The sequence below is a fragment of the Falco biarmicus genome, chromosome 3 (genome assembly GCF_023638135.1).
Source record: "Falco biarmicus isolate bFalBia1 chromosome 3, bFalBia1.pri, whole genome shotgun sequence".
NCBI classification, from domain to species: Eukaryota; Metazoa; Chordata; class Aves; order Falconiformes; family Falconidae; genus Falco; species Falco biarmicus.
Genome location: NC_079290.1, coordinates 69,337,976 through 69,357,300, shown reverse-complemented (window position 1 = coordinate 69,357,300; position 19,325 = coordinate 69,337,976). Strand labels below are relative to the sequence as shown.

The 19,325-nt window shown below is 41.9% G+C and overlaps 1 long non-coding RNA gene across 1 annotated transcript; it reads left to right on the top strand.

Moving 5' to 3' along the window:
- Nucleotides 1-364: 364 nt before the first annotated feature.
- On the top strand, nucleotides 365-12,536 carry LOC130146886 (uncharacterized). Its single transcript, XR_008821042.1, has 3 exons — nucleotides 365-515; nucleotides 4,496-4,728; nucleotides 6,920-12,536. It is a non-coding gene; the product is annotated as an uncharacterized LOC130146886 (long non-coding RNA).
- The last annotated feature ends 6,789 nt before the right edge of the window (nucleotides 12,537-19,325 follow it).

Here is a 19,325-nt window from a genome sequence, read left to right as displayed (position 1 = left end):
GCTGCTGGAGGTTAGACTCTTCCCACACTTGGTTTGTATCCCTGTGGCTCCAAATACTTTATACCTCCCATTTCATCTTTTTGCCACTTTTCCTTAGCTTGTATCTATCTAGTCTGTCTTTCTGTTGCTGTTCTTTTTTTTTTTTTTTTTTTTCTAATTATATTTTAGCTATAAGGGTGGTGAGAAAATGACATGCATTAGCTAGTAACAATATGACTACACCACGAGTTTGGGAGAGATGGAAGGAAAAAACAAATCACTCATGTTTCAAGAATCTAACCCCATCCTCTCAGCTTCCACAGTAATATCTCTGGCTTCCTGTTTGCAAACCAGAAATGTTTATTTACAATGTCTTTCAAGACAGCTTTTCAATGTATAATGCTCGTGTCATTACATAATGGGTCATAAATGATGTTGGTTGTCATAGAAAAACACAAAGTCATCAAATATTTTCTTGTTTTTTGTTTGCCTTTTGTGGCAGGATTCAGAGTCGGCTGCAGTTGGGAAGTCTGAAGGTAAATCATCATCTTTCCAGTAATTCCAGCTCCAGTGTGTTCAGTCTGTCAGGAGTTTATGAGTGAGGTGATCCTGATGCTGAATATTTTGGTTGTATTTTTTCTCAGTGGCTCTGCTGTTTCAGGCAGCTCATCAGCTGTGTGCCCTGAGAGAGCCAGGCAAAGGCTTGCTCGTCCATGGTTTTGTGAACAGAAGTGGAACATTACAATGTAAATATAAAAATCCAGACTGTGAGCATTTGTTTTTTTGCATATATAAGGCTATGCACTGAACCAGAAGGGTGTCAGATCCTGGTAGTTTCTATTATAACCCTGAAAAACTGCGACAGTGGTGAGTGCAGGTTTTTCTGGGATTTTTCTGATCTGAACTGTAGCAGTGGGGGAATATGAGTGGGGCGTACGAGTGCAGTTTTTTATAGTGTTGAGATGAAGCTGCCTAGTCTAGTCAACCTTTCCTGTAGCTAACATGGGGACCAGTAAGATGTACATAGCATGCCCAGGAGGTGCAGTCCTTATTCCTGACTTAAACTGAGACCTGGCTGTCATAGACTTCGAGCTCTGCTGGATCCCCTTGCTCTCTCCTTGGAGTGGATTCATTTGGCAAAGTTATGAATTGTCCCTTGTCTCAGAAATGCTGGAGAAGAAGGAAAGGAGCCCTTAAGCCAGGATGCTGGGTCGAAATTTTGCCTGTGCTTACACCAGTGTGTATCGGGTATAACTCCCCTGAAGCTGGTGGTGAAGCTGCTATTCTTACCTCTGAACAAATCAATTGCTAGCTCTAAAAATAAGTGAATTAGAAAAGAGGTAAAGCTAGCATTTATAAAAGAAACGTGTTTATTTGCTAAACATTGTATCCTGTGTATGAACTTCATCGATATCAGGTCTACCTAAATTCTTCTTAATCTTATTAGGGAAAAAGGCAAAATGATTTTGCATACTTTTACTAAATCGGGAGACCTTTTTATTCTCTTTGTCAGAATAATGCCAAATAAACAACTGTCAGGATAAAAAGCAAATGACGAAATGTGTCCATGCAAAAGACAGACAAAACCTTCTATTTCCTTCATTTGAGAGGGCACTGAGAGTCATTTCTGGGCTGCCCAAAATAAATAAGCCTCCTGGATTACTAATGTAATTCCACTAAGGTCAGAGAAGCCCCGTCTCCCATATATACCACTTAGTGAGCTTATGGGTACCTATGCAGGAAGACAAGGGTCTCATGCCTAATTCTTATATGCACCAGAGGTTATTTGCTGTGGTCCTCTGACACTAACGCACAGCAGGTTGTTGGTGAGCACCCGATAAAATTTCCAGCTGCACACAAGGAAATGCTGGACTAATAAAATGGTCTTTTAGTGAATTGCATAGACCAAAGGCTTTGTCTTCCCCTCCAAGGAAATAAACAGCTGTCACAAGTAATATCGATGAGAAAGTTTTCAGTTACTATGCAAGGTCAGATTACCAGCATCTTTCATTATCTAGGTGGGTGATGAAAAGTTGTTGAGATCTATCAAAAGTGAGGCCTCAATTTAGCAAGGTGGCTAAGCAGGTAGCTGACTTTTTTCTGGGACTCTTTGTGTGCATTACACCAGCCAAGTGGTTTAGAAGGCCGCTGAATTGGAAACTAAATTTCATGAGGAGTTCTTGAATGGCATCTTGGAAATCAGATATCTACTCTTGCAATTGGAAATTGTAAATTATGCCAATATTATGCACGAGTGGTGTGTGTGAAAAGAGGAGAAAATGTGTGTGTAGAGGAACGGTAGGAGCAAATGCTTTTCTGCAGCACACCATGCATTTTGCATGTGTACATTGCATCTGTGTACTGTCTCCTTCCAAGATGTACATTGCATAAGCCCACTACCCATCCTTTATGATGCATTTTTATTACATAACTCCTGCTGTGTTGGGGTGGTGGTGGTGGTGGGGGAAGTCTACAAATACCAGCCCTGCTATGAGTTCCAAACATGGTTCTCATTTCAGGATTCTGGCATGCACTTGTAAAACATTTAAATACCTATTGGTGGATAAGAAAATCAATTTACTTGTGGGGTGACTAAGTAACAAAACATATTAGAATTGATGTTACAATTAGGAAAAAAAGAAATAAATTGTTTTTCTGCTCGTTAATATTTGGATAAATATTTATGAATGTATAAGACAAGCAACCACTGCCAACACTAGATCTTTATTATGCCAGGCATAGGAATAATTCAAGCATATAGGCAGCTGCAGGTTGAACTTAGCCCCACTGGCTACTCAGCTGAATTTGATCTGGCCTCAAGAAGACTTTGCTTTGGAGGGGGTTCAGTTTATGCGGTTTCTGTGTGGTCTTTATTTGGGACTCACTGAAGAAAAGGAGTGAGACAGTCTGCAGGTAACAGGCTCCTGACAACGAGCCATGTTGGCCTTGATGGATGTGTGCTGGGCAAAGTGATGCTCAGGGTGGACTTCACTGCTCCCCTATGGAGGGGTTAGCCAAACAGGAAGGATTTGCAGGAGTTTGGTTTGCAGAGTTGGCCAGGGGAAAGTTTCCAGCCTGGAAGCAGTAGTAGGCACTCCCTCAGGACTAGCTTTCCACTGGGGCCTCATTTTTTTCCCCTTCTGTTTCTCATTAAAGCCCTCACATCCAGGCACCTCAGAGCACACGGGTGCGTATGACCCTTTTGCCTCTCATTGTATGCAAACCTGCTCGCACCTTGTGCAGGTTGCTCATCTTATTGCAGAAAGCAAACCCTGCTCAGCCTTCCCCCTGCACAGGCAAGCCAGCCACCCTACTGTCCGGTAAGGTGGCTTTTATGGGCCATGAAAGGAGGAGGGGACATTTCCTTTACACTGCACTGTCCTATATGTGTGCAGCTGGGAGCAGAGAGGGGGTCATGAAGAAGAGCTGTGGTGGTCTGGCCACCCACAGCCATTTCTCTTTTCTTCCTGGCGAAGGGGAGCCTGATTTTCACTTTTTTTTTTTTAAGAAAAAAAGAGTAATGGCTTCATTATCTCCAGGCAATTTTTGTAGCCCTAGTCTCTAGTTCAGGATGTGAACCAGAACAATAGGTGTTTTAGAACCTGAGGAAAAAACAGCTGGCCGATGTGGCTCAAAATGTAATTTCATAGGAGCATGCATCAATAATGTGACTACCGCTCTGTACGGATATTACGCAGGCAGCCTTAATACGCTTGCATGGCATCCGGATTGACAAGACAGACCATGATGGCTCCAAAGGGTCAATAAAACATGCGCCATGAAGGACTTACACAATAGACAGTAATGGCTTCTTTGAAGCTGTTACGGTCTATCGGGTCAATAATAATCCACTTTTTAAAGAGTGCCAAAATATGAATTTACACAACAGGCCATAATGGCTCCTGATCTATCAGATAAATGATATGAATTATCAGCATTAGAACACACACTGCAATGCACGTTTACCTATTAGGGTGGGTAGAATAAATATTAGGTGCTTCAAAACATACTTTCATATTCAAAAGGCTGATTTGTAAAAACATCTGGGGGAAGAAAAAAAAAAAGAAGAATAGAAAAGTCCAAGCTGTCATTGTTAAGCCTGCAAAATAAATAGCATAGGACAGGAAATTTAAATCTGAGACTACCTCTAGGAGGTTATTGTGAGTTTTCACTCTACATTATTTTTAATTAAATATTGCAGCAGCCTATATAATGTATTTTTGCAGTTTTTGTTTATTTTTCTAGCAAACTCAGGTCTGTGAAACAGGGGAGTGGAGTCCGTGAACATTTTCCCACATTGGTAACCTTTTCTATTCAATCGCATCTCTTCTCCTTTATTAAGAACTAGTTGTCTGAGTAATGGTTTGCAGGATCCAGATTGCATGTTATACAAACAGGCTTGGTCTGAATATATGCATTCAAGACCAAAAATCTGTTTAAATAACATATGCTCTGTTTGCGGCCACCTATCTGTCTCTATCAAGGAAGATAAAAGTCCTTGTCTACACTGTTTCAGCTGCGCAATCAAGACAGAAACCCTCAACTGATGTTTGCCAGCAGGTGGTGACATACAGCAACAAGCTCCAATGGCAGCAACATTTTCCTGAAAAACTTGGAGAAAATCCAGGCTTCAGGAAAATGAAATATGCCTCCAGTTTGGGAAGAAATAATGATGAATGTCCATCAGCAACACATGTGATGATTTAGTCTCCTTGCATGGCAAGAAGAAGTATGTTCAGTCCACAGCAGGTCAGAAGTTTTCCTTGTTGTTTCTCTGCGTCTCCTTCTTGTTATTATAAAACATTTGGCTTGGCTGTGAAATATACTTTTAATTAAAAGATAGGAAAATCATAGTAAGACAGCAGCAGCAGAGAGCTGTTAGAAAGCCTGCTGTCTTAGCTCTTGTAATAAACGTAACGCGAAGGATAGGTGCACACAAAAACTGAAGTGCTGTGGTGAGAACATATATATATACTGACTTATCCAAGTCCTTTCAAACAGAAGTGTAAATAGCGCTTTCTGCTTGCCTGTGATTTCCTCATGCTTTTTCAAACTTCCTGGTTTGTTGTCTTTTTTTTTTTTTTTTCTTCTTGGTCTTACAGCCAGGTACGCTTGTTTGAAAGACCCACTGCTTGTACAAAACACCCCCATTCAGTTTGGAATAGGTTAGTGTGCGAATGATTCTTCAGGTTAGTGTGCGAATGATTCTTCCACAATAGGGAAAAAAAAAAAAAAAAAAAAAAAAAGAAAAAGGAGCTGTGGCAGGATCTGTCACCTTTGGTTTCTGTCATGTTGTGGTTTTCAGGCACTTAGAATTCCTTGCATTTCGTGCATACATTTTGTATACATGTTACTCCTACCTTAAACAACATGCCCTTTAAAAGAAATCTGGATGCTTGCAGCATCTGAAGTGTGATAACTTAACAGAGAAAAATACAAGTCTCGTCCTGCTTAGCAGGGAGCTGAAAACAGGATGAAAATATAAAAATACCGAGGATTTTTTCCTCCTTTGCAGTGTCTGTTTCCTGCAAGTATCTACCATCTACAATATTGACTGGTTTATCAGGCAGCAGGTATCTCTATCAGTCTATCTTGAATTGTCATCCAACAGGAGATTAAATGCTGCCTGCCTCCTTCTTGTGATTTTCAGTCTTCACATCGCAAAGTTTTCAATCAAATTTCAGCGGTGTACATTTAGCTTAGAGAACTCACAGTACTTATCTTCCCAAAGCAGGTGATTTAGACCGTGTTTACCTTGTACAGTTCCAAGATATCTCTCGGCAAACCTGTCCGCATCTCAGGCCTTGAAATGATTCCCAAGTTCATTTTTTTGTTTTTCTCTGTCTCCCTTTCCCAGCCAAGCTACCAGCCAAACAACAACAATAACAACGTGGGTCCTGAATAACACACAAATGCCAGTTTTTGGAAGAGTTATATCGATGCGGCAACCTTGCATGGTTAGCTTTTTTAAAATGAAAGCAACGTGACCGCTTACAGCCTTGTTCTAAGCAGCTTCCTCATTAGTAATCTTTTCAGTGCACTTATTACAGTTGTGGCTTCAGCCCACGAATCAGCTCAGGCCCCGGAGGATGTCAGCTGGGCGCACTTCTCAGCTTGCATCGGATACCTGAGGAAGTTGTGGGCTGGAGGTATCCTGTAAAATAAACTGTGGCTCCATTTGTAAGGAATCCAGTGCAAGCAAGTTGACACTGAAAAAAAGGGCTTCTCTGCCAATTAGCATATTTTCTGCATAGGATTTTGATAAACAGACTAACTAGAATTTGAATAAGCATAAACTTGAGACTAAAAAATGCTGGAAAGGCAATTCAAAATAATCACAAAAGCCAGACTGGATTTTTGTGGTGCATTCTCCATACAAAAGAGTTAGAACATAATATAACTAAAAGTGATTTTGCTAAGGTAAAGGAATGGAGGAATTGGGAATTGTAGTTAGAAACTCCTAATTAGTCCCTCACCATGAAATACTTTGAATAAACCCATGTACAGTAGTAGGGGCAAGGTCCGGGAGCAAGATTTGTGCCTCTGTTCTGGCCACTTAGAGCTGTATAAAAAGACTGTAGAGGGGTAAAATAGTCCATGGACCATTATAGACCATGGTTCTGGCTGAAAAAGCAATGGAGGGTGCAAGTATGGGGCCAGAGGGTCAGAGTTTGCCTTTTGAGGATTCCCTGCTCGGAGGGAGAGGGAGTATGGGTACATTTTTTTGGGATGAGGCAGCTCAGTGAGGTGCTCCCAGGCCCCCAGGCAGCACCGTGAGCCTGGGGCCACCAACTGGGAGGGATGAGTCTGTGCAGCGTGACATGGCCCAGCTCCATCCGAGCACTCACCCTAGGGGCGGGATGGGTAAAAGAAATGTGACTCTGGATACAGTTGTTACGCATGGGGCGGGAGTTTAATCCTGAACTCCTACTTATTCTAGAAGACCCGAGAGGCTGTTAAAGTAATTTGATGCCAGCTGGGAAGAGGCAAACACCTCCCAAGTCAGTGCTTTGGCCAAAAGCCTGATGACAACAGAGGGTTCCCATCAGGCAAGAGAAATCTTCCAGAGGGTGATACCCACTAGAGATCATCTGCTGCGTGCTGTCAGGGCAGCGCGAAAGAGAGTGAAGTGACAGGTGAGTTGGCCCAGCTGCTTCTTCATGAATATCTGAGATTGTTGCATAGTGTAAGTGCAAACTATATGAACACATCAAAGAGGAAAAGACACTGAAAATTAAAAGGCAATACCTAGATGATTTTTAAAACAGTGAATTTGGCTCAATGTAATTCACTTCCTACATAGGCAAAGTGTAGAGTAGATTGAGGTGGCAGGAGTGAAACACAATTACCTTGTCGTTGAATGTAGAAATTAATTACTCCTTCCCCCACTCCCCCCCCCCCCCCCATGCCCACACTTTGTGCTTCTTCCTTCCTTTTGCACAAGTACAAGCAAGCGAAAGTGCCTGAGGCCAGGCTGCAAGGAGAGGTTTATGGCACAGTCCCACTCAGGCATCACCTTTGCTGAACCCTCTTCAGGAGTATCATGTTGGCAGGGATCCATGGATGGGGTGAATGAGTGTTAAATAAGCTGATAGCTCAAATGATCCCCGTGGTCCCTGCAGCTCAAAAAGGAGCACAAGGTATGAGCTGATACACAAAATGCAAATTACCATCACTTTTAGAAGTACTACCTTCCTCTTACTGGAGAGATTCATTTTACTGAACTGAAGTCTTGCAGGCAGCTATTGCAATCACAGATTTTGGCAAGTGGTGCAGATGTTTTGGGTTCAAAAAGCCCAAAATATGTAATTGTGGCAAAGTAAAACCCATTCTTTATCACTTGGTGCTCTCACCTGACAATGTCGCAGAAGTGGAGCCCAGGGCAGCAGGGATACTTCCTCTGTTGAATGGGGTGGACAGGTTGGGCATGTCCCAGACAGAGCTCTCTGAGGCTTAGGTAGAAGATCAGCAAGGTCCAGATCACAGACTCAAGTCTTTCTCTTGAAATACCTGCAGGCTGGAGACACTGAAGAAAGGCTATTTTGAGGTATGGGGTCCAGATCTGCAAGGAGAATCTGGATCTGCTTTTGCTGGCTTGAACTACTTAGCTTCATTCTATGGTTCAGTCTTACATATGTGATGCGTATGTGTGCAACATACTTCCTGTGTCTGAGCCCAGCTACTTTTGTCTCTGTATTCAAACTGGTTTTACTCTTCTGGCTCCAAGCCTTGTGTTGTCATGAACCCTTTTTGTTTTTAGTCCATATATTTGTAGTGCCCCAAACAGACTCTTTCTCTAGTGTGAGTTGCAGGGTTTGCTGTCCCGTTACTGACTAGGGTAATCATCTGCTTTCTAGGTGAGGCACATCCATGAACATGTACACAGTTACCCTGTAGAAACATGGTAAGGCTATTACAGCTGTGGGTCCGTTGTAAAGCTATGGTTAAGGCTGCTAAGTACGTTCACGTTATTTTAATGTGTTTTCAGTTGCTAAGCTTTAACATTCTGGACTAAATATTTCTAAAACAGGTCTTTGTCTCAGACCACATTTTTTAGGAAAGCAATGTGAAAAAATGGTTCAGGTACAGATGAAGTGAACTCTTAAAGTTTAAAACCCATGAGAATATCTGCCCATGTTTCACTGGGCTGTAATCTTCCATAAAAATCTTACTTCTACTCACATTTAGCAGAGATACAGTCAAGTTTGGCATCAGAGTCTGGCCTAGCCCTGGCAGAGCAGGACTTTCCTTAAGCTGCTTCTGGCTATTATAGTTACAGTAACTTACCTGTGGTGTGCTTCAGTCACAGGACAGAAAATGAGAAGAGTTGTCCCTTGTTCCCTCAGTGCAGCTGCCTGAAAAGCTGAGGAGTGAGATGACGGGAGGCAGGAGGGATGTGGGATGCAGGGACAAGATGTGCAGAAGAAGCTGCAGGAAGAGAGAGGCAGGGGAAACACTGAGGCACAGGGGAGGGCAGAGAGGGCTGGGAGCTGCAATGAGGAGGGAGAAGGTTCTGGGAGTGGGGAGAGGTCTGCTAATGGGCTGGCACAAAAGAAAAAGGTGACAGATACCAGGAGTGGAGTAATAGTGTTTGATACACGTGAGAGAGGCAATTTTGGACATTTCTGAGTGGTGGCTGTGTAACCTCGGCTACTTCTAATGTTTGTGTATGGGATGAAGAGAAATGAAAATTGTTATGTAGGTTGGTATTCTAGCATTTAACATATCACTGAGATAAGGGAATACTGTATATGTGACCCCTTTAATATGCTTAGGCTGGGACATGAGCACTTTTTCTGTTGTTAGGATGGGGTCTGAGAGTAAAAAATTGAAGATATCCGTGATTTGGGCTACTGGGTTTTTTTCTGTTTGTTCTCTATGTTAAAGTAAACAGGACATTTCTGCTATAAACAGAGATTCTTGTGGTTTCCAGTTTAGCTCTCATGGTAGTGCTTTCAGCGAGGCTTTCGAGCTCAGACCCTGGAAACCCCAGGATGATTTCCATTGCGGTCCGATCAAAATACTAACAGCCACGTCCCCCAGCACCTGCCGCACCGAGTGCACTGAGCAGCTGGGGAACACAGAGGTCACACTGGCTCCTTGGAGTTACAGACCCTCAGCTCGGATGCAAGCACCAAAAAATAAATGCTGAGAGAGGGAGAGAGGAAGGGAAGGGAGGGCATAAGCCCTAATCTGCAAAGTCTGCTGTAGGGGCCGGTTTTTTTTAGCAGCTTTCCTAAATCTTGAATGGAAGGAACATATTTTACAGCATATGTTTTGTTTGTGTTGATTCCTGCACTCAGCTCTTCTGGTGCTTCAGAAAATGTGTTTGAAGGTGGCTGAGGTATTTCAGTTTGACAAATAAACTAAGCTGTGGTTACTTTCTCAGTATGTTTTGTGTCATGGTGCTAATTTCCCATTCACTTGATTGGGATGCAATGATTTCACGACAATGTCAGTGCAGGTCTATGGAAAAGACATTATGGTGTCAAAATGAAATGAAACAATGTTAATTTGTCTATGGAAACGGTGTTACACTGCCAAATTGAAACATAACCCTCAGCTCAGCCACCTTGAGACTTGGCGCTGCCGTGCTATCGAAGGACCCCGCCACACGGGGTGATTTTACAGCGGCACACTGGGAAACTACAAATCTGGATTAAATATTAGAGGAGGTAAGACTATTTGTTTTGTTCTACGAAATCGCAACTGTATAGCATTTCCTAGTGTTATAGGGGCCTTCCACATGTGCTGCAATACCTAAAGCCCAGGGAAAAGGTGGGAACCAAGGGGAGAAAAAGCACTTTGGCAACATTTACTCAGATTTCTTTTGGCTTCCATTGGCTCTCAGCACGTCACATTCCTAGCATTATATTAATGGATCTTTTTTAGGTGAGAAACATTATTAGATTTTGCAGTGTTCGCAGCACCTAACCAACATCTGGGACACTGGAGCTCAAATTAAGCAGTGGTCTAAATCCAATTTGGATTTTAATTCCACCAGGATGTAGCATTTCTAGTAAAACAAGAACTTGAACATAAACCAGAATCCAAAGTGTGGGGAATACAGTAATGAAAAAGAATAATAAGCAAGCTGAAATCAAAAGACAAGCGCTGAGGGAGAGAAGCAGCAATATATAAAGGGATATATAAAAATATAAATAAATATTTTCTCTGTTGTTAGGGGTCTATGGAGTGATAGAATCTACTTATCAATCACTGTTTGCCTTTTATTTTGTTTTATGTTCCTGGACAGTACGACCACCTTTGAAAAAGGGTAATCTTTGATCTCCTGCCCTGAGGCGAGCACCAGCAGATGTTCTTTTGTTCTTCTCTCCGCATTCAGTGTCCCTCACCTCCTAAAGCCAAAGCGTGCTCCCCAAAACTGACAGGTGTTTCTCTGTTTGATTGCAAAGAGATGGATTTAGGCTAAATGTGACCTGAAACCTTCAAAGTGGAAGGGCCTCCCAGCATCCTCACAAACTGGTGAGAGGGAAGGCTGTTGTAACATCTGCACTTCTGGGAATATTAGCAAATCGCATACAGATGTCAAGAAGAAGAAGGCTCGGCCAGCCTGTTAGGAGGGACTCTAGCACCTTCTTTCATCCTGGGTGAACTTCTGGGCTGAGTCTGTCTGCTGAGTTTCTCAGTGATTTTTTTTTCCTTATTTGTGAAATGGGTGTAATGGGACTTCCCTGCCTCCTGCCTATAGGCGTGAGGGGGAAGAAATAAATTACAGGTTTTGTGGTGTCTGGGCAGTACTTTAAGACAGTCATGTCAGTACCTGTGGCCTGGTCACTGGTAGCTGGGGTGGGTGGAAAGGCTAATCACATCAGCACTATATCTTAAGCAAGCCTTTCTTTACATTTGCCTCAGTTGGCATTAAAATCTGACACTGGTTAATGAAAACAATAAAACTATCCAATCTTATTGATGGCTATGTAGATTTCTTGGACACGAGGAGCTCTGTGTTCCCCTTTTGTATATTGATCAAAATGTGTCTGGGCTGTGCACAGTGTTTCTAGGCATCCACTGAAGTCTCAGAGCTAAAGGTCCTCCTGAGAGTCCGGTTACTGCTTCTCTCTTACTATGTGAGTGGTGCATGTTTCTTTTTTTGCATAAAGCTCCTTCTGCCTTCCTTCCTTCCTTCCTCAGGTGGGAAGCATGCATTTATTGAATCTGATGGGTGCAGGCATGCTGGTCATTCCCTGGAAGATGCTAAGTACTCTTCTCAGCTTCCCCAGGCAGAATGAGCATGGACATTAGCGCTCACAAAAAAATTTAACCCCCAGGGCCTTACGAAGGCTTTCATGCACCATTGTGTGACTGGTATTGCTGTCCCAGGAGAGGAAAGCACAAGGATCTTCTCCCCAGCACATCCTTTGGACCCTCTTCTCCTTCCAAGTGATATCCATCAAATCACCATTGAGAGAGCTCTGTAATTTCTCCATGAGCCACATGCATGCTGCTCCAACCATAGCTCTTCATAGATATTCCCAGGCTATCTGATGCCGAGAGGGAAGCTTTTGGCTCTTCAGGCACCATTTACATGTTGGTTTGAAGTAGCTTATGTTGCACTAGTTATAGTTCTTAAGATGTGCAATCCACAGATGAAATGTGAAATACAACTTAGAGGGAGGAACTGCAACGTGAGATATTGCAGACCTCCCAGCTTGTTGCAAACAGCTAAGAAGTCATTGGATTGAAATTTTAATGAAATAGGATTAAAATATAGGAATCGTTGTGCTAGACGAGGAAGGCAAATTCAATGTATTTTAAGTGTGTTTTATTCAATGTGAGGAAGATTATCAAAACTAAATGTTATTATTAAAAGACTTTATAAAAATATTATTAAAAGTAATATTCCTTCCCAGGGTTCTCTCTCTCTCATACATACACACACGCATACATGCAGACACACACACAAGCACATGCATTTTCTTTCTCTGGGTGTGAAGCATGGTGGACATCTGGTTGCCAGGCTCAGTCTTCTCCCCCACAGGCATAGAACAACATCATTGTTTGAATATGTTCTTTAGAGACTGATATTTGGGGAATTCATCTGCTCTTCTCCAATAAGTGAGGACATTCCAATAATTTTATGCAATGTGTAAACCACAGATTAATTGCAAAAATTATATAAATTACCCTAAAACTTTTGGGTAACGTTTGCCATGTCAACACTGTAATTGAGCTGACTGGGCATGCAGAAAGCCTGCATGTGGCAAGTGACAGTCCACGATGCAGATGGAGAGGAGATTTGGATCTACTCTGCTGAGCATAAGTACTGCAAGGACTCTGCAGTCTGCAAGTAGAATAAGTAACGTGACACTTCCATCAAAACAAAAAAAAGCAATGGGCTATGGTCTTCCAAATTACTGCCTAATATGGAGGGGTCTGTAGCCCTCTCCCAAACACCAGGTGAACATTCAGTGTGTGTGTGGTGGGGTGGGGGTGGGGTGGGAAATGAAAGCTACAGGCTTAACTGTTAAAAAAAAAAAAAAAAAAAAAAAAAAAGGTCTTCATTGCTTGTGAAATCAACCACAGTAGGGGGAAAAAAATAGCTTTTAACTGATTTGTGTCCACATCAGCTGAACTTTACTCTGTGTTTTGGACTGAGTGGTGACTCCTCACAGGAGGAGTCCCACAGGTCATGTCAAATTTGCCTTGTCATTTCAGAAGATGTGTTAGTGCAATATCTGGATTTGTGATAGAAGAGAACAGAGCAATGACCCAGAGTGTGCCTTTCCATCAACAAACACAAGCAACATATTTGTAACAGAGCATATAACAGTGGAGTAACCTCTTAGAGGTTATGTTTAAAGTGCTGAGGACTCCAAATGTTTTAGGATTCACAAGCAATTGCATCCCTCCTCCTTACAGTGGAATGGAAACCAGAACAGGGGATGGAGAAGTACCCCCTGAGGAAAGACAGGCTCAAGGCAAGCTGGCACTTGGTCAGAGGCTAGGTCAGAGGCTGAGCTCCCAAGGAAGCTTCAGCTCTTGTTTCTCACATAAGCAGTGTGTGGCATCGTGTTAGCTATCTCTCCTTGCTTTGAAGTAATGGCAAATCCAGCCACTAAGGCTGGCCTAACCATAAAATGGGCCATCATTGTTTTATTTTTTACATTTTTCCATTCAGAAGACCCCTAAAAGACTACTGTTTCCAGCAAGACTTGACATTTGGACAAGGGTTTTGTAATGGGGAGTGATCTGCTGGACCTCCAAAAATTTCATTCAGCCTTTCCCAAGTTTGTATAAATGCTCTCAGAGTGAGTGGAAGAGGCTTCTTACCAGTGGTAGAGGGGTCTCTGTAGTTATTCACTGCAGACTGTACCAATTAGGCATTCAGTAAATGAGCGCAATCTCTGACCCGTGGGGGAATTTCCTTCTGTGAGATACTTGAGTAGTGAAGAGCTCAAGCTTAGAGCTGTGGAAGACATAGGAGAAGAGTGCAGGGCAGGAAAGGAATGAGAATGTTTAAATCAGACAAGATTTGTTTCTAAAGAATAAATTGCACTGCGCCTCCACATGCTTTTAAAGTGAGGGGCAAGTGAAAACCTGATTTTGTTACAGTGAAAGGAAAAATTCCTATTGCATTCAACAGTGCTAGGATTTCATCCAAGAGCTCCACATCATTCTAAGACACTCATGTAGCCCTCATTTCATATTTTACAAAGAGTATTCTTTTTTCCAGAAATTATCAATGTTTTCGAATTTTCTGACTTCATTATCTGCAATGCCCCTGATGTGACTTCTTTTTATACAACACTTATTTTCTTTTTTCAGCCTTGTACTTACTATCACTATGCCCCCAAAGATCAAAGAATCATAGCATAAGGTAAAAATATCTTATTGCAAAAACTGAAGACATCCTTTTTTATAATCTTTATTTTTACTTTAGCACTTAATAAAGTAAAATACCTGGATAAAATCTGGCAGTTGAAGAAATGTAAGATATGTTCCTGATTTGACTGGGGACAAGATTTCACCCCACATTTTTATGGGAAATATTTAGCATACAGACATTCCAGCCCCCTGCATCCCCACCCCCATATATTTCAAAGCAAGAACAGAAGGCAACGCAAAAGTAGCTGCCACCATCCACCAGATAATTCTTTCAAACATCTCTCAGCGTTCTAAACCATAATCTAAACTTATGTCCACATAACAAATAACAGCCCTTTGAAATGAACTGAGAAACTGTAAAGCCATTAAGAAAATGTGCCATTAAGGAAAAGATTTCAGCATTTCCTATGAAAAAGGTTCACAATGTATGTATTTCCACATGTTCAGAGAAATGATTAAAGTGTTTATAGCTTTTGTAATTGGTCTCTCTCAATTTAAAAATATAGGCTTTTTTCTAAAGTTACAATTCTCTGCCGCTTTGTCTAGAATAACATTAATGAAGTCCCATTTTCTCAGTTGCTGAAGGTAGAAAATAGGAAAGCGATGTGTTTAAGAGAATGCATTCTTGAAACATGCCGTCTGTCTGCCCATATCCCAGCAAACGTGGCCTCTCGCTAACGTGTCCATTAGACGCAACGTGCTCCTGCAGGGTCTGGGGCTGCCATGGTTCACGTGGTGCTGGAGCATATACAGCAGCAGGGGAGGGGGCTCATCACTGTCCCTTTCAGGGCACCCTTCTGCATGCCCCTGGCCGTGCTGGTGCAAAGAGTTTGAAGGATAACATGTAATGTTTTTTTCCACCCTGTTTGGGTTCAGTCGAGGACGGTCAGCATAGCGAGAAAGCCAAACTCCATCATTAAATCCCTAAAAGACGAGAAAAGAAGGAGAGAACTGGTAAAGAACTCCCTTTCCAAAGCATACCCAGCCCTTTCTAGGACAGCTTGCGCTCTGCTCCGTTAAATGCTATAAACATACCAGCTGCACTGATAAAAACCACATGGCCTCGTGTTCACTGAGCGAGTGAATCAGGAACGGCTTGGTCCTGGGGGCCAAAGCCACTCTCTTCACCTGCAGATCATGGCCTTTGGAGCGGTTCGTGGCACATCTAGGTCAGTCAGGAAGAGAGGGAGGAAGATTTTCACCCAGTTTCCAGATGAATAAATTTGTTTTATGGTGAGAATATATACACAGATACATAACTTTTTTTTTTTTTTTGAGCAACTGTCAATCAGGTCTCATTAATTTTTTTCATTCTATTATTTTCTTTTATGCTGTTAAGCTAAAGCTTTAGGTTTTATTCTAATTGTAAAAGCATATATCAAATGTTGCATTATTTCTTTTCATAATACCCTGAGAGAGGGTGTTTTACCTTTCCTTTTGTAAATTAGCTTAAGTAGAAATTGTCAATCTGGAATTGACAGGTATTTGTTACAGACAACAAGGCATTGTTCCCACTTTGCTTCATCCACCAACACAGGCGCTGCTGTCACATGTCACAACAATGGGGAAACTTATTAAACTATAAAGAGTAATAATACTATAATATAAAGGCACAAGGGTAAAAAATCTGAAAGTGTGTTTGCTGGATGGAGGCAGGAAATCCTGTCCTTTAGCGTAGCTGATCTGACAGCTCTCTGCCTCTCCCATGAACCTCTTTTTTCCTGGCTCCTTCTTCGAGGATTGCCTTTATAAACCACTGACACCCCCTATCCCCTGCCAAAGCTATCAGATAGCAGTGGGACAGGGGCATAACTCGATCTGTGAGGTTGCTCCTCACCTGTTGAGTTGCTCAAGGAGAAAGGCCATGGATTCTGGAGGAGCTGGGATTCCTCTGGTCTAATTACAGAAAGGCTGGGCCCGTTGCTGGATTATGTTGCGTAGTGTGTTGTGACGATGCAAATACCCACAGGCATTTCTTCTGTCAAAGGCTGGCCTAGATACAGGGAATTTCCTAAGTAACTTACTAAAGAGCTCCTGTTTTGTGAACTTGTCAAAGGAGGCGACAGTGGTCTTTGCTGAGCTGGTGGTGCTACCCACCCTGGGCTCTGGCACTGTTGGCTGGAGAGAGATGTACTCTAGAAACGGGCCTGAGCTGCAGAATCTGGGACAGGATTCAACTCACATCACCCAAATTTGGGGCTGAATGTGAGCAAATTAGAGCATTGCCATCCTCTGACTGGCAGCAGACCAGATGGGTTCATTGGGCTTTTTCCCTTCACCACAAAGAACGACAAGAGCAACAAAAGCTGGGAGAGGAGAGAGAGAAGTGACATCATCTGCAGCAAAGTTTTCCCTTTTTCTGCCTGAAGGACTGTTTTGATTTCCAGCTGCATTTCAGGTAAGCACGAAACGTGATATTGGACTGAACGTGCCAGCTGCTTGTAAATGGAAATACTTGCGGTTGAGCAGAGGAAGAGACAATACCGTGCTGTCTTTTTTATATCTTTTCAGGTATTTGTAGAGCTCAAACAGCTCCTGGCCTAGCTTCAAATAGCTGAGACATTGGTCAAGTAATTTTAGATGCCTCAGTCTCAGTGGGAGTGTGGCAGTGGCTGGGTTTATATGCGATACTTTGCAGTCTCCTGCTATTCCCACCCCTCTGTACTCTAGCCCTTCCCCTAAACCCCATCTTTCCTCTTCTGTGGTATGGGAGAGCTGGTGATTTGAAGCCAGCTACATATGCTTTATGTTTCCTGAAGATTAAAACCCATGTGTAATACTCCATTGCCTGTCAACAGCCAGCTTGGGAAAGAGACCAAAGACCAGAGAGCCAAAACCAGACTGTTAGATCAATCAAGGCCAAGATGTGCTTCTCACTTATAAAAGCTAAAAGAAAACTGGCCAGGCAAGAAGTTTGTCCCTTGCAATGCTGGAAGACTGCTGCCCCCCATCCTGTGTCTGATTCCTTGTGAGTCAGACTATATACAAATCTGCAAGAGAAGATATTGCTTGTGTGTTTAAAATACTTCTGCCATCAGACAGGGAGAAGACTGCTGTCTACAGTAAGTATCAAGCCTTGGGATAAGTAGCCAATGATTTGTGTTCCCTTTGCTTTTTTTCTTTTTTTCTTAGGGTACTATTAAATAGTTGTCTGAAACTATCTGCTTGTGCAGGGCTGAACAAAGTGGTATGTGTTCCCAAACACTAAAAACAAGTTGTCAAGACACATCCTCAGAGACAGAGGGTCTTTTTTGTTATTGTCCAAGAATGTCTTATTTAAAATGGCATTCCTTGAAAAGATGCAAATGCTATTTCTTTTAAAATGTACCAGTACTGAGAATAAAGCAAGCAAAAGAGGAAATTAAAAAAGTGACAAGGGAGGGAGGTCTGGCAAGTTGGCTTTCAACCAAATGACCTCTTGATAGATCAGCTGGGAGCCAGGAATGCATGAGATTACCAAGAACTAAAGAGATTTATAGTTCTTTGTTTGGTCTCTTGTTAAGTTTCCATTATAGTCAGCTACATGATGGGCAATGACAAGGGAAATGGGCAAAAGTAATCCAGAACCCCAAATATCTATTGTGATTACATAAACAAACATTGAAAGAAGGAGTTATTTAAAGATTCAAAGCATTTGTTTATTTCAATTTAACAATAAACACCCTTACTGAGAAGAAATTTTGCAGAGTCCCCAAAATCTTGCTCTCTTAGGAGAAGCTATTTGTATGCCACAAATACAGCTCCAATTGAATTAGGCATGTGAAAGCGACACGAGAAGCTCTGTGTCATGGGAATGGGTGTCTGGGTTTCTGTAATCACTACACAGCCTTCCCCTGAGCTGGCCACTTGCAGGGAGAACATCCCTCCGTGGACTGCACTAGCTAAACACATCCACAGATTGTGCCAGAGCTCTTCAGAAATGTGTAACTCTTGCGGTTTAATCTCCAAAACTTCGAATGACTATTTCTATTTTCTAATCATCCAGGTGATGAGGAACATTTAAGCATTTGTAGTTTATGTTATCCAGATTAAATATTAATATTATGGTGCCTTAGATGACAAGGACATCAAAATGCAAAAGCAAACAGATTACAAAATGTACTTTATGAAGCTGTCCCAGCTTAATAAGTAGTGTCATCAACTGGTTCATCAGTGTACTGGTATACCCAGGTGTATCCTGAAAGTCTGACCAGTATGGTGAATCCAGGAAGATGGGATGGTCCCAGGGCCCTTAGAATCTGTAAACCTTGTTAAATAACAAAGCACACAATTTTCCATTGGGTTGCAAACACTTTTTAGAAATAATGGGACCCTGGAATTTTGAGAAAGAAAAATCTTTAAGCATGAGTAACAAGGAGACCCTTAGACAAAGCAGAGCTTCTAGCAACAGTTTGGTTTTAAGATACAATTATTTGCTTCTTTCCCATATGTAGTGTATATGCCATATAGGCATATGGTACGTTCACTACATTAGTTCATTACTACTGCTTATTTAGTTCTTTTTAACTGGTGAAGCTGTGCTTGGCTCTGTACTAGGTGAAAAGAAATAAATAAATGATCTTATGCTCCAGGACAGTATCATCCATAATACCATAATGATGATGTTTGTAATGCATCATTTACTATTGTTTTTACATACTAACTTATTCTCCCTTTATTTTAAACCAATGAATTATATTCTCTTAGTAATGTATTCACTTGTCAAAACTGAATGTTAAGAAGCCCTAAGGTCTGCCTTAAACTTATAATAAAGGGCAAGTATTCAAAATTCAGCTTCAAGATTTGGACCTTTTGTACAGCCTTACAAGTGCTTTCTGAGTGTTACCATTTTGTCAGTATGATTCTGCCCTGATTCGCATTCCTCATGTTTCTCTCTTTACTAGGCTTGAGTTTGCACATTAAATTACAAGTTACTGCAAGCAACAGTTGATTTGAAGTTACCTTGCAAATGCAAAATAGATACCTTTTGGTGAAAATTCAGTTTTAAAACATGAGGA